This window comes from Melozone crissalis, unplaced genomic scaffold, assembly GCF_028551555.1.
Source record: "Melozone crissalis strain CALT ecotype California unplaced genomic scaffold, PUWL_Pcris_2 ptg000023l_1, whole genome shotgun sequence".
In the NCBI taxonomy this organism is placed as follows: domain Eukaryota; kingdom Metazoa; phylum Chordata; class Aves; order Passeriformes; family Passerellidae; genus Melozone; species Melozone crissalis.
Genome location: NW_026535801.1, coordinates 30,639,296 through 30,653,399, shown reverse-complemented (window position 1 = coordinate 30,653,399; position 14,104 = coordinate 30,639,296). Strand labels below are relative to the sequence as shown.

Below are 14,104 nucleotides of genomic sequence, written 5' to 3'. Positions count from 1 at the left end.
ATGGCTGAGAGCTGTGCCAGGGATTTTCTTCCGCGCACAAAAAGAAGCCAAACTAGAAGAGCTGGGTTGGCCTGACCTGTCCCTGTGCACAGGGAGTAGAGTCTAATCCCCCACTGTGTTGTCCACAATATTTCCTCCTGCTCATTTCCCCATGATGGAGTGAAGGGAAGTAGCAAGCTTGGTTCTGCCCCTTGTTTTCCCCATAGGGTGGCTGCGCACAGCCTGATGCTTAACGTTTCTTGCAGTGAAGTGGATACAGCTTTTCTCTGGCAAGACTGAGGGAACTGGAACTGCCTGTGCCACAATTTGTTCCTTGGATTCTGCTCACTGGGAAAGCTGGTGCCAGCCTTTATCAGAGCACATGATGTCTTACAATCAAGATGTAAGTGATTGCACTATTAGGATTTTTTTCCAAGTCAAAAATTGCCCTCCAATGATGTAAAATATTTCATCCTTGATCCTACTGTCTTGGGTGCATTGTAGTTCTTCTGCTCCCCCCGCACATCTTTCGTTTCATATACAAAGGTCCACATATTAACTCATTTACCATGTTTTCTGTCTTTTAAATATTTCTTAAATTTCCATCACTGGGAAAACATTTAACTGCCCTAAGCCTGCTGCATGGTTTTGAGTCCAGGTTGTTGAGGCTTTGAGGCCAGACAACTTTATTAACAACAGTGGCTTGCTTTGCAGATAAATCCTCCTTTTCAGAGAACATCTTTACTAAAGAGTTTCACAGCTGATTATGGACACAAATAACTCATCAGAAAAAGTTACTGATACTCAGTGCTTGGCAAGCCCTGAGTCATTATCCAGTTAATGCTGTGGCACCGTGCATTTCCAGCTGTGTTGCAGTGGCATGCAGACCTCAGCAGCTGTTGCAGAGCTCATCAAATGGCTGTTGAGCATCATCCTTGATTTGTCATAAACCTGAAGGTTTCTCTGGGGAGTGAATGTTATCGCCTGCCACAGCCTGGCTACACTACAGTGGTGCTCCGGCACTGTCGTTATCTTACATACACTGCCTGTTTGAATTCTTTCCCTTTCCCCTTTGCTTTCATTATTTCTCCTGTTTGTTGGGATAGTTGGGATCAGATTATTCATAGCCTTATGCTTCTAACTGGCTTGTCTGGAAATGCAGTCTGGTGTATGCTTAGTGCTATCTGGCTTCATGTCTTCCTCTCCAGATGAGTTTATATTTAAAAAAAAATATTTAGATGCCTAATAAAGAGTCGCAGAACATTTGGTGAACTGCTCAGGTACATTGTCCCTACCAAGAAGAATGGAGTTTTAGGTGTAAGTTATGGTATGGACAAAAGCTATGTTTTATGGAGGATTTTAATGTTTGCACTTATTCTGAATAGGATCAAACACAGACAATTTCAGAACTGGAAAGGAAATTCTTAGGTGAGGGAGGAAGGGAGGGAGGAAGCTTTGTATGGGGCTCACAGAAACGCTTTGTTTAAAGAAATGTTTATCTTCAGATGCATAATACAGAACATGCAGAAGCAAAACCTTATTTCAGAATGTTTTATGCTTCTCAAAGCTTCTCCATGTCTGATTTTCCCCTTTTCATAACTTTCCCAGTTTTCTTCCCTTTTTTGCCTTTCAGACACAATTTTAGCAGAACTGATAAGATACCACAAATTGTTTTGGCTCAAGGAAAAAAATTTCCCAAAGATTTTCTGACCACTTCAGCTTTACTGCTGTTGGAAACCCTATTTCAGTACTCATGTGCTTCCTGGAGACTTGAAAAATCAACCCCATTTTCTGCTGCAAAAGGTGTTTTGCAGATGCAAGAGATCACAGTTAAGTTTCTGATCCTGGTGGCCAGATTGCTTAAACTCTCTATGCTTCACAAATTTTGTGATATTATGTGAGCAACAATAAAGTTGTTTTTCTTTTTGGCTCCTGTAATTGTCTCTGCAGGATCTGAATTATTGCAGCGCCAAATTTCAGAGCTCAGCTTTTTAACTCAACCAACACCCCCTCAGTCTTTTAGTTTGGAAACACCTTGTTCAAGTCTCTGCTAAGTGGCCCTTATGTTTGTATGGAAACCTTATCAAAAGCAATGTAAGTCACTCCTGGCCACATCCCTTCATCTCTGAGAAACACCTTGACAATGGTATTTTTCCTCCCTTAAGTTGCACTGTAATTGCAAGAGATTTGCAATGGTCACTTCCAGGGACATCCAAGTGTCACCGGGGAAAGAATTTGTGTGTTTTCACAGAGAATTGTTAATTTTGTGACTGTAGTTCTTGCAAAACTTGCCTGTCACCATGACTGGGCTGTGAGTGTCCCTGTGATTGCTCCATAAATAGCCTGGGCGGACAGAGACCAAACAGAGCACTTAAGCAGTAAGGACTTTTCTGTTGGGCCTGCTGGGTTTGTGCAGGTTGTCATTGTCACTGTCACAAACAGGCTGCAAAAAAATATTTTCAGCTGCTTGAGATAAAATGGGCAGAGGTGGAGACTTTGTGTTGGCTCGAAACATTGAGATGCTTTCAGGCCAGAAATGTTCTTTCTGCTGCCAGCCCCCTGAAGACTTCTTTGGCCTGAAGGCTCATGTGTTACAGCTTATATATCAGCCCAATAAAAGATTCACGATCTGCCTTGTCTTGCTATCAGTCCATCTCCTAAAAAATGTTGCTGCAGCTAATAGTGGCTCATATTTGATTTCTATCCAGGGTATTTTAAGGCTGCAAAACCATGTGGCAGGATAGGTGCCTGTCTCAGTGCTATCCTCTGCCTGTTATGATGTGTGTTTGTATTAATGATGAGATATCCTGCAGCATTAGTTGATTTAAATATTGAAAACAAATGTTCTCCTATTTCTCTGCCTTGGGGCTAGGAGTGATTATTCCAGCCTCTTCAGTGTACAGGAATCTGCATCTGTTGAGGTCTCTGTTCTGCTGTGAGCCCAACATATGAACTCAGTTTGCAAATTCATCTGAGAAATGCTAAAATCAGCACCTAGTTCTGCAGGTACCTATACCAGTACTATCCCATGGACAAAATCCTGCCTTGCTTTAGAAGTGCAGGTTTTTTTGGACTTGGCCACTTGGGTCAACATCCTTCTGTCTCTTTATTGTTTACATCTTGATGTTTCAGTATCACCAGGATACATTATTATGACCCTGGGACACAAACAGTCCACTGCTGATGGTTTTTTTTAGTAACTTGGCAACGTTATCTAAAGCAAAGCAGACTCTTGAAATTGGGACATACTGCAATTCACAAGGACAATAAAAAGTATTTGTGGTACAGGGTATTTTGCGCATTTGAAATCTCTGTTGTATCAATCTTAATCAGAAAAGAGTGCCTGGAGCAAAAGAAATTGCTGTTTAATATTTCTGATAAAAGTAGTATTTGCAAAAAAATACATTTAGAAATGGTATGAGAGTTTCACACAGTAGCCTTAACAATGTTGATAGTGTTGTTTATAAATATGTGGTTAGGGAGATATAAAATTGTAGATCATTGACTTGCTAAGTTATAATATCATTTTCCGAGCTATTTAGGTGTGTCGACTGAATGAATGTTTAGAATCCATGCAGCACATGTAGTAAAAATTTGCATGAAGACCATATTGATTTCAGGTGCAGGGGAAACATTTCAAGGCAGAATAGATGAGCTGCTGGATTTATCTGTATTCCAAGCTGTGAGAATGCAGAATTTGCCCAAGGGACCCCTTCTAGTCCTACTGTGAGCTGGTGCAAGGCAGGGGGAGGCATCGCATACGAGATGTATCGAACAACTGCAAGCTGCAGCTATTGGGTTTGGTTCCTGGCCTCTCCTGTATATCCCAACGAGGCATTCCCTGATGGATTCCATCAAATAGCCCCATTTCTAGCCCTTCACACAAGGGAATGTTGCTCCCACAACTACTCCCAGAGAGGTAGAAGTAGATGTTACTCCTCAGTCTGCTCATTACATCAGTCTAGTGCTGAGTCACCAGCACTTTTGGGTGGCTGCGTGCTGGTTTTGGCATTGGGGGCTGCAGAGTTGGGATACCAGCAGCAGGACAAGGCACAGCCCTTGCAGAGCAGTGGGTCAAGGGAGGACCTACATCCCTAGTGAATGGGCATTGAAGAGAGCTGGAGAAAAACAAGAAAGCATGGGGAACATTGCTATTAGTTGCAGAAAAGTAACAGGAATTGCAAAAAATCATGCTCATGTGGTGATGTGCCTTTTATGATGAAGTGCCTAAAGTTGTCAAGATCATTTTGAACATTTTGTTTCTTCAAGCCAATGTCAAGATCTTTTTGTGTCCTCAATCTGGTGCTCATTAAGTGTATGACGCATGGAAAATTCTGTTTATCTCTTAATAATGTGATACTGGTGAAAACAAACTCTTAACCCCATTTTCTGTTGGACACCTTCTGTACTCTAAATTCAATCTATTTTCTGTTGGACACCTTCTGTACTCCAAATTCAATCTATTTTCTGTTGGACACCTTCTGTACTCCAAATTCAATCTATTTCACATATATGTGCACTCAAATATTTGTATATGTGTGTCACTGTGTCTCAGTGTGGATTTGAAAGTTGTTCTGTGCAGAAATCTCACCTGGGCATCGAGAACAAAATACATAAGCACAGAGCTCTGTCTACCTGAGATGGCCTGGGATGGAAACATCCCCTTACTGCCAGTGTTGCAGATGGATATTTCTCTGGAGGGAGATAGTGAAGGATGCAGTGCATTTAGGAGTTTGTTGTTGCCTTGCTTCAAAGTGAGGAGAGAATCAATAATTTGTTAGGCTGTGAGCTGACGTCTTGTCTGAGTGCCAGCTCTGGTGTCCTCCAGGATAAGCTGCCAAAATGTCTGAGGGAGCAAAGCGGGATGTAAATTCCACAAGTCATTTTCCTGAAACTCTTATGTGGGAAACCTTTAGAAGCCTCTCAGTAAGGTCAAAATCCTTCCAGGCTTAATGCTTGTTTGAGCAAAATTCCTTCTGAGGTCAGTAGACCTAATCCTGAAGTCTTATCACTTGTTTACCTTGATGGGATTTGAGTGTGTGTGGGGGGAACAGAGGGTCTTGGGACAGGGTGTGCTGGAAATGCTTTCTTGGGAGGCTGGAAGAAGCCTGCCAGGCTCTGCAGAAATGCATGTTTGAAAGGAAGGTTTGCTTCAGTGAAAATCACCTTGGTTTCCCACTTTCTAGGCAGTGGTAGAAAGGGCAGGTGAGGATCTGTCTTTCCTCTGAAGGCTGTTTGGTGCCTGTGGGTGGCCCAGCCCCATCTTTCAGGAACGGTGCATCTCACAATTCCATGTGTGTGCTTCTGAAGTGGTTTGCATCTCAGATTTTCTTTTGCATCCTAGATGAAAAAAGCCCCCCAGGCTGGCAACCCCCTCATATCTTTTTAATTGTAATGTAGCCCATCAGAGTGATAAATAGTGTCAGATCCAGAAGCAGATGAGAGCTGAGATGTTGGTTTCTCTTATGCTTAAGCTGGAAAACAAGCTCTGGGTTTGCCGTGTGGCTCTGGGGGAAGAACCTTGCAGGGGGCTTTGGGGCAGGTCCTGGCTCTGCTTGCCCCATGTGCTGTCATAGTGAACCCCCATAAAAGGCCCCTTGTCCCTGCCCTGCAAGTCATGGCGTGCCAACAGTGCCCTCAGCAGAGATTTCTCCTGCCTGTCTCTTTCCCTCTCCTCTTTCTCCTTGCAAATTGAAATCTATCTCCTTTATAACAGACTCAGCCTTTATTAGCCGAAGATCATGCCTCTTTATTAACCTTTCAGTAAGGCTACATCAGCTGAGTGAAACACCATTCAGCGGGGCATATGGTATCATAAAAGTCACTGCTGGTGTCACACAGCTGTGTACAATTTTGTTTGGTTTGAGGCTTTTTGCTTTTCAGTAAAGAGATGGAAAATGTTATTTTCTTCTTTTCTGCTTTCTGGTGAGTGACTTATAAACAGTCTGTGTGAAATTGGCTCTGGAAAATATAATCAGAAAAATATATATAGGCTGTTGCATTGTTTTTCTGAATTCCAGGTCATGGTACAGGGGAGATTCTGTGGTAAAGTTTCATTAAAAGTAAAGAAAGAACACTAAAACTCTGCTACTGACCCAGGAAAAGTAAAACTTTGTCAAGACAAGTAACACTGGGCCATCTTGTACTTTATTCCCTGCTGCTTATCTAAAGCACATTACTTACATTCAATAGATTTCTACTTCTGGTAGTTTATAAGTCCCTGAGTTTAAGAGCCTTTGACTAATTAAGAGCAGAGAGATTTTTACCATGCTATCATAGCCCTACTGGAAGAATAATTTTCAAGTGCTTTGTTCTTTGGGGGCATATGAGGCCAAAATTACAAATAAGTGTCTGTGTAACTATACATATGTACTTATACTTGTATACATAAATATGCAGACATGTATGTATATGCACACAGACATAAACATGCAAACATACACTCACACATACATATATATGTCCATATCCATATTTGTTTTTAAAAAAAGCCTTAGAAGTGAACAGCTTTGGCAGGCAGAATGAAGGTACTGTTACCAATCTTCTAGGAGGGTCTCTGGTTGGGTTATAAGTTATTTGCAAGTTAACCATGGAAGAATTTCAAGAGGTTTGATCCTACAGGTGAAGAAGCAGGTGTGATTGTGTGACTGCCTGTGCACACATGCAGAAGGCATGGGAGGGATGTCTGTGCCTGAACTGAACTGACAAGTTTTCTTACTTCTGTCCATTGTTGCTGATTTGAAATATGGGCTAAGCCTTATTAAGGTAGCTCAGAAATGTCTTTCCAAAATGGGGTTTGGTCCAGGACCAGAGAAAGACATACAGGAAAGTATCACAAGTGAGGAAATTACTGTGACAAATTGCACTTGAACAGTGAAAAGGTAAAACGCATATGAAAAACAGCTGAGTTAAAAGAATGTGTAAATGAAGGGACAGGCAGCTCAGTTGAAACTCACAACTGCATTAACCTTACTGTTGTTTGGAGTCCCAATCCCACAGTAAATCCTGTACCCCAGAGCTCAAGATTTAGGAAAACATCAGTTCTTAACTTCATTCCTGTTTGGCAGCATAAGCCAGTGCCTCTCACATCACTGTGAACCTGATTGCCATCTCTGTCTGCCAAAGGCTTGGGCAGTACTGAGACCCAATGGGTTTTTAATTCCATGTGTAGGTGTTTGTGGTGCCACCAGGGAAGTGCCTGGTCTGAATCAGCAAATCTATCCTGAGATGACTGATGCAAAATGAAAGCAGTCAGGAAAAGAAGTATTTGTTGATGGGAGTTATCAATACACCCCTCATTTTAGTGAAATTTGAAAAGCAGCTTAGTTGGGATAAGAAAATTTACAAATGTGTCATTATGCTGCTGCTGAGATCACACCTGTAGCATCATGCACCAAGATCATGCTCTTAATGTCAGAAACCAGACTCAAAGTAACACTGCACCATTAAAGGAGATACAGAAGCAGGAATGAATTTAGCCAGTTTCATCTAGAGAAATGCTTAATGGCAGCATGATCATCTTAAGGGTCATTTAATACCAGGAAAAGGAAATGATACATAACACAAGTAGTAACACAAAGAACAGTGAATTCAATTTAATAAAGGGCACATTCAAATTGGAAATGAGGCTAAACTTTCAGATGGTTAGGGGCCGGCAGAAAAGGGAAATCATTTGCTTAATGAGGTAGTTATGACAAACTAGGTAGAAATACTTTGTTTTCTGAAATCAGCAAGTGTGACATTCAGTCTTTCCTGCCTGATACAGTGGGTTCAACAGCAGAGTCCAGTGGTGTTCTGTCAGCCTTGTCCATCACAGCCATTAGTTGCATTAATAATCCGTGTTTGGATAAAGGCACTATGGTAGCACTGTAGAAACCTTCTTGTTTCTCTAACACCAAAGAAAGAAATTGGATATTTTGTATCTTCATAATATGAAACAAAAACTCAAGTGTGCCATGGTTTTACAGGTGATGGAGATTTACAGCCTCATGACTTTTGTGCCTGGTCAAAACTGTGTTATAGAAAGCCTGGGGGGGACTCTTCATGGGGTTGTGGGGGGTTTGGGTGCTTCACTCTTCACTGTTTGAGGACAGTGGACACCTCAGAGGCACCTGCTGGAAATCCTACTCTTGTATTCCTCTCCTGCTGTTTCCTTGAGGCTGACCCATGGCTGTTGTTACACAGTGGCTGATCTTAATTCCCGACCTGCAGGGCTTGCTGCTCCAAATGGGCTCTTGGGCTCCTGCCTGCTTACAGCACATTTTAGGAGCATGTCTGAAAACAGCCTTGTCTCAGTGTTGCCAGGAAGGCTTTATGGAAAAGAGACAACAAATGCATACTGCCAGAACCTCACATCTGAGTAAAAGTGAGCCAAATGAATTTCCAGAGCAAGTTTACTAAAATTGGTGAACACTGCATGAACTGATACTGATATTTAAATCAGTGATTCTGATGCAATAAAGGCAAGTGATTAACAAAACTGTTTATCTTTTTGTAGCACAGATATAGAGTTGATAGTTCTTGCCTTATTTTAAATATACTGATAGGCACAAATTGATGAGGTTGCATAGGGATCCCAGCTAACAATTCATGACTGCCAACTGATGAGTTTTGCAATGTCTGAAAATGAAAGGGTAGCATCCAGTGCATGGAAGTGGTTTCTATTGTCCAAAACAGCTGATCATTACTGTGTTTAAGAAACAGAATTCTCATAAGGATTTGAGCTGCTCAAAATTTGATGCAATTTTTCCAGGACCTAGATAATCATCAGGAAATTAATGTAAAACTGTGATCTCATGTCATTTGGAAAATTAATGGAATAATCTGATGGGCAGAGCTTGCTAGGGATGTAACTGTACACTGGAAAATAAGTCTTTAGGCCTTGGTCTCTGTCAACAGCAATGGAAGTGGAGAAGACAGTACATTTTATTCTCTAATTATCTGAAATGAAAATGGGAGATGTCCTAAAGAGAAATAGAGTAGTATTGCTTTCAGCAAGGAAAATAGGGCAGCCTAAATACTAGCACTAGTTATTACATGCTACTATGGATGTGTGTGTTAGAGAGCTGGCTGAAAGATAAATTTATTCCTGTAAAAACATTGCTTTATAGAGATCTTCTGTGAGTTTTGAGATTTTCATTGGAGAAGTGGAAAATTAGCAGTTTCCACCTACCAGAGAATTTCAGATGGAAACCTGGTTGCTAGTCAGGTTTCTTTCCCCAGTGCAAATACATAAACACTTGCAGGAAATCATCTGTACTGCTGTGGACATTATTTCCTCTGCAGTACAAGTGAGTCCATTTTTGCAATCTGTCCTGTCTCTTGGTTCTGCAGCATCCCTTACTGGATGTATAAGTCACCTTAGCTGCAAACTCTCACTCCAGTTGTGAGATTTACAGTTTTTGCTTCTAGGTTTCTGTTGCAATCAAAAGTTTGCTTATTGCTTGGAGAACTTGCCATCCCATTTACTATCAGATCTTCTCTGCTCTTTGGTGAAAATCAGTAACAAAGTGTTTGTGATGCTCTGTGGAAACAATGGCAGCAGTTGCACTGGCAGTAAATGTCAAGGAAAGGAGCTGTAAAGGCTGAGGAAAGTAAATGTGAGTTATCAGGAGTCAGCACGAGAGATTTTGATGCAGTAACTCAATCTTTTTGGCTGGGGATAGTCACAGATTTAATCCAGCTCTCATATGAGGCGTTGAAGCGGATGAACAGTAACCTATGAAAGTTACACTCGTAGTGTTCCAGGGCCATAGGAAAGATAACACTTCCATGGGGTTCAGCCAAAATATTTTTTGGACCTATATAGCACATGGCAAGTGTTTATCAACTACTGTGTAGCATGTACTGCACCCAGCTATGTAACTGATTCCAGCTTTAGTCCTTTATGCTGTGACATTGAGTTTCTCCTTAGGGTGCAAATGCCAGGTGGTCTTCCCGCAGCAGACCCCATCTTTGTCCCTATGTAGAATGGGCAGTGCTTTGTGGGGGAAGTCTTTCCTGTGTTGGTAAATTAAGGACTTACTTAAAATATCTTCCCTCTTTTAAGCAGGTGTGAGCCACATTTTTTGGTTAGATCCCACAGACTAGTTCTGTGTCTGCTTTGGGTCTGCAGTTGAACAGAGTAGTTCATCACTGGGGGAAACAAGTCTTTCTCTATAAGTGTTTATAACTCTTCATTTTATCTGGGCTTGTCAGTGTCTGGCAGATTCTCCATCCTTTGTGCCATTCCTCTTCAGCTCACTAACAGAGCCATCATTAGCTCTGCATACAGTGGCAGGCTTGGGACTTCATCACTTTTCTGAAGTTTTCTTCACTCTTTCTTGGGCTCTCTTTGAAATTTATTTTCTTTATAGGTGAAAAAGGATGGATTCTACTCTGAATCTGGTCATTGCTCTGTTCTTAGCACTTGTAATTACTACAGGACTGCACTGACCTGAAGCAGGGCTGCAACTCTGCTTAACATTTCTGCTTGGAAAAGCATTTATGAGATGCTGGCATGTGCATCTCATTTTGATAGGTTTACTTGTACTGTTTAGAACAATCTGAGGAGATTTATAATTGCTTATTTTGTAATACAGATACAAAGAATTAAGTAAAGGCTTTTTAAGTAATGTCTTTTTTCCTCCAGCCAAAGAAGCCCTGGCATGTTTTCATATATCAGCTTATTTAGGGTCAAAGTTTGACTTCTCTCTGAATTTGATAGGCATATATAAGTGCTGCATCTGAGTAGTTCACAGAGGGATTTGACACTTTGATTTTTAAATGCAGTGCCAAAAGTGTGGAGTGAAAAGTGTGGCTTGATTAGAATGGAGCCCATGCAAAGACAGGAGGTAAATTTTCAGCAAAAATTACTGTGAGAGGAGACGACGACTTAGGAAACCAATCACAATTAAAATTGTTGTAACTGAGTTGATACTAGAGGGTGAAAACTGCTTTTGATATTTGCTAGCTAGGCAGAAACTGAGAAAATATGTGTTTTCTGAGAATAGAGATATGGAGGAAAGATGGTTTATGTTTAAGGCTCTAACAGGGACTCAGAAAATTGACTTCAGTTCCTTTCCCGGCTGCCTCACAGGAAGCCTCTGTAGTCTTGGGGACGATTACAAAGTTTTCACCATATGTTTATGCTGCATCTAGTGATCTGGAGCCCTCATTTTAGTTGGGTTTCATGAAATTCTAGCCTATCAAGTAATATTCACTCACTTGTGTATACCAGAAAGTAAAAATAAATGGTCTTTGGAAAAATTAAGCTGAGTTACGTTTACACTGAATAGAGATTCTGTGTCCTGGTCAGTAATGGAAGAAAAGTAGGCTCTTTAGAAATTGTGACATATCAGACTCAATGCTCAGACCCAGAATGAGATAATTTAAATAGTTTCAAAAATTTTTGTGAGGAGGGAAAAGGGAAAAGGGGAGATGGTGCTTACCATGAAGTTTATGAGCTTTTTTCCCAGGATCTTTGTCACATAACTCAGCAAAGAGGAAGGACATGAAGTAGAGAGATCCTTCCTCAAAGAGGCCTTTGTAACACCATTATTTGTGTCAGCCAAATGCAGACGCACTTCTTTTTTAATGGAGGAAAAATGTGCCTTTTTTTTTTTAAATAGATAAATCATCCACAAACAAGCTGATGTGAAAATTAGAAGGAAGAAGTCCAAAGAGGCATGCCAGAGAAGGAAGTTTGCAGAGTCCTAGGGATTCAGAGAAGACTGCAGTGGGACTGTCTCTGAGAGGGAGCATTTACATCACCCATTCTTGACGGCTTTACCTTCTGGGACTCTGACCTTGGACTGCTGCCAGGACATTTGTCTTGGACTTGTCCTCTGGGCTGGTGAGTTACTGATGGAATGACACACGTCTCTGTTGGGCTGAAACATGATATTTTCAGATGGCTCAGTGCAAGGGGTTTTGGTCTCTGATCATTCTGTCTCCTGCTCCAGTGATGAGAGGATATGTCAAGTAGTTAAAGCACAAATCTTGGAGCTGGAAGACTTGGCCACTGTTCCTGAGGCTGCCACAGCCTATTTGTGATTCTGGAAAAGGCAAAGAATGACAGATATTAGATGCAGCATTTTCCAGTGGCTCAATGACTTAACTCGGCTGTCATTAGACTCAGTGGGACTTTCTCTCTTGACTTTGTTAGGAACCTTATATTTCAGACTGTCTATAAAGCATGCATGTTCCTCTAATCATTTGGTTATAAAAGAAATGTATGCCTGCTGCAGTGTAGGGAATTGATGCAACTTTTTAGCTGCTGTATAATGGGTGGGAAAATCACAGTTGTCTAAAAAGGTGGGTCACTGCTGCAGGCCCTGGTTATATATTACTTCAAATCTCAAATAACATTGGTGTATTTTGCCAGAATTCATTGTTACACAGGAACCTACTACTTCTCAGTTAGTCAGGACAGATAGATGTGATGTTGTATAAGCAGGGGAATGCTGAGTGGAAATTGATTAGTTTGGTCCTAGAATATATCCCACAAAAACTCAACAAATTTTCCACAGAAGCACTACAAGAAGGTACTATTTATAGTTTGTGCTTATTTTGTGCTGTCTGAAACTAGGAAGAGTTTCCGCTTTGGAAAGGTTGTAGTTTAAGTTTGGAAAATGGAAAGGCATTTTTAAATTCCTTATTGAAAATAAATTTTTTATTCTAACAGAAAGATAAAATTTTTTGTCTGATTTTGTAGAATGATGGACCCAACATAGAGTTTTCCAGCACATCTGATCTAGTCCAATCATGTTGATTCATTTCCCTTTGGTCTGTCTGGCAAAGACATATGGGTCCAGAAGATGTTTTTTCCAGGGGAAGTGTCAGTTTCAGTCCTGCAGACAGCTCCCAGGCTGGGAGTCCTCTGAAAGAGAGGAGACATGAAGGAGGCTGCAGGAATCAATCAATCAAGTGGTGCCATTAGCAGGCAGCAGTCTGCAGAGACGTGTTCAGAAAGCCCCAGAAATCCCAGATACACTGTTCTCTTGCAGATTGCTATACTGAGCATAGACTTGGTCATCTCACAAGGGAGAATGGGATCATATGGCCTAACTCTGCTGCTGGACAAAAATACACACCCAAAGGGAACAAGTACCACAGTGCCTAGAGAAAAAAGGGATAGTCCTGTGCTCCTTGTGCTCCTTATGCTCCAGAGGCTTGCTCGAGCAAGTCTCTCCTGTACCCTGGGCAGTCTAGGGGCAGAGGAAAGTTATTTTATTGAGAACTGTTTGACTGCATATCAGGGATCCTAAAAGTCCTGTGAGTTTGACCTTAAAATTTGCCTGTACTTCAGTACTTTGGTTTGTGGCCTGGCTATGCACTGGCCTGTAAAAGCCCTGGCCCTGTTGCTGTTTTGCTCATGTCCTGCAGTGTGAGCTGGTGGGAAGCCGAGCAGTGACAGGACCAGCAGCACAGGCTTGGCCCCTCACAGCTCTTCTTTGAGAGACCTGGCAAAACCAAAAGACTGGATGTGTCAATGTCAACAGATAAGCTTTAATCAGAAAAGAGTCATGTTGGAGATTTCCTGGGCAGAGTTGCTCTCAGTATCCTGGGTCTGGCTAAGAAACAATGCGAAAGGTGAACTTGGCTCAGTGGCTTTTACTTCTTGGATCTTGCTTGCCCAGAGTGGTACCTTCTGCACCAGAATGGTGCAGCTGTACTCTTTGGAGGAGGAATAGGAATTTTATTTAACTAAAAATGTTTGCAGTCATTTCCTGTCTCTCCTTGAATTCATATTCATATTCATGGATTTAGTGCTAATGAGAACAATAACTATACGTTAAAAAGATCACCTGTCCCTTAAAAGGTCTCTTGGAGTAGCCAAAGGGGGGAGGAAGTAATGAACAACAGCTCCCTCTGAATTTTTGACTCATCTAATCACCTAAATTAATCTTAGTGATTTAATTAATCTTAAAAAGTTCTTAGTGTTAAAGAAAAGTGTGCAGCTTGGAGTGACCATCCAGGACATTCTGTCTGGCTCCATGACTTACCCTGCCTTGCCTGTGTATCCAGCGTGCTCTGGTGTGGGATTATGCTCTGTCCTCAGGTGCCTGCCATACTCAATGCTGTGTAATCAGACTGAATTCAGGACTAGTGTTGGCTATGACAGACAACTATTGCCAAGCAGCTG

General features: G+C 41.5%; 1 protein-coding gene across 1 annotated transcript in view; it reads left to right on the top strand.

Annotated features, from left to right (window-relative positions):
• The first annotated feature begins 304 nt into the window (after positions 1–304).
• The window catches only part of SEMA5B (semaphorin 5B), a 201,912-nt gene continuing 188,112 nt past the window's right edge, over positions 305–14,104 (top strand). Inside the window, exons 1-2 of the mRNA XM_054278238.1 lie at positions 305–382; positions 11,589–11,812. The gene's annotated coding sequence lies outside the window, so the exon portion shown is untranslated. The remainder of the gene's footprint in view (positions 383–11,588; positions 11,813–14,104) is intronic.